We start from the raw sequence: 1,895 nt of genomic DNA, 5'->3' as shown, positions 1-1,895 counted from the left end.
CCACGAAGAAGAAAGACAACAGGAAGTGGTGGGAGGATGATGGCGCAGCATGTTTTTTAATGGTTTATTAGGTGAGCAACGCTATTTCCGTGTGATTTTAATTGCAGTTCATACTTAATGGAATCACAGCAGTTGTGAAAATAAATTTGATCAATGGAAACACTAATTTATGCATATGTATAAAACAAGTTTTTTGAAATGTAGTTTTTGTGCTAAATCAGCCATGTCAAAATAGATGAAATTGAAACACATTTGTTCGCATCACAGGAATCACATGATCAATAACCGGATGTTACTACTGCTGGAAACCACAAAGAAGAAGACAGTAGGAAGTGGAGGAAGGATGATGGCGTGTATTTTTAATGTGTGTGATTTTAATTGTGTTTCTTATTTAATTGAAACACAGCAATTGTTTTTTTTTCCCCCCGACATCAATGGAATATCAACAAAGATTTGCACACATTGGTAAAAGAAGCGCAGCTACACCCTCAGAAATTTTCTAGAAAAAAAACAAGTACATTTCTGAGCTTGAAAAGAATAAAATTTGCTGGAAAAATATCAGTTATTTTCTCAAAAACCTCTGAGGTTAATCTCATCATCTATCAGCCACCAGAAGAGATGTCAGCGTCTTATTCATGAGTTGGAAGGACAACGCTTACTTGGGAGCAGTTTCGTATATTTTGGAGAAATTGTAGTCTGCCGTATTACAGAAGATCTATGGACTCAACATTTTGAAATGACACAACTTTTTTTGAACTGTTTTGCTGTGAGAACACTGGTGGAGCCAAAAAAAACAAAATCAAACCATCATCCTGCTACCACTTCCTGTCGTCTTCTTCGTGGTTTCCACCAGTAGTAAGTAACATCCGGCTGTTGATCATGTGACTCGTGTGATGCGAAAAAAGTGTTTCGATATTGCTGAAACGCCACTTCAGCGCAAAACCGTAAGATTTTTTCAAAATTGGTGTCATTCTGTATCCCCTCTAGAGGGCGATGTTGGACGGACAATATTAGCCTCATTTGTATGTAACGAGATAGAAAATGTGAGTTTTGTATTTTATGTTTGATTTTTAGAAATTAGCTTGTTTCTATTAATCACATTTATTTTTGTCATTTGAATTTGCACAATTTTGTGTTTGATGGAAATAAAGCTTGTGTGTAGAATATCCTAAATGGTATGAATATTATATATCATTTATTATTCTTGTTAATTTTTACTCTATACTAGAGAGGATGAAGAAGAAGATGATGATGATGATGGAGATGGAGATGCTGACGAAGAAAAATTTGCAGAAAAGGCTGATGCACTTTTTTAACCGAAGTTTTACAACATCAGAGCTACAGTGTGAGTCAGTGGAAACAATCAAACTGGTGCTGAATAGGCACCAGGATCTGTAGAAACCCCGAATGAGTCCCTCTTGGGCTGCGCATGTGCAGATGGAGCAGAGGACCCTGGCACTGAGCAGCTCTGCAACCCAAAGGAAGTGGCAAGGAAGCTACTGGTGGGGAAGAGGAAGCGGCTACTGGTGCTGCTGGTGACCAGAACGTTGATCCTGCTGCTGCTGCTGCAGGTGATGGTGAGAAGAGACTGCAGCAGGGATGGCGTGCTGAGGAAAAGCCTGGACTCAGAGCACAATGAAACACACAGGCCATTAAATGTTGGGGCAAAAAATAAGTAGTAGCTCGGCTAAGCAAAGGCTGGGGGAATCTATATTGTGCGAAAGCATCAGTTGTGTACGGCAGCATATTAGGGTCAAAAATGGAGTAAATTTCCATCAAACTGTCAATTTTATAGGAAAAAATTAAATTTCTGGGTTTGAAAAGGTCAAAAAAAACCTCAGAAGTGTTCTAGAGAAAAACATGAATATTTCTGAGCCTGAAAGTTGAAAATTTGC

The sequence above is a fragment of the Poecilia formosa genome, unplaced genomic scaffold (genome assembly GCF_000485575.1).
Source record: "Poecilia formosa unplaced genomic scaffold, Poecilia_formosa-5.1.2 Scaffold48, whole genome shotgun sequence".
In the NCBI taxonomy this organism is placed as follows: domain Eukaryota; kingdom Metazoa; phylum Chordata; class Actinopteri; order Cyprinodontiformes; family Poeciliidae; genus Poecilia; species Poecilia formosa.
The sequence above is the reverse complement of the archived record's forward strand: the minus strand, read 5'-3'. Positions refer to the sequence as shown.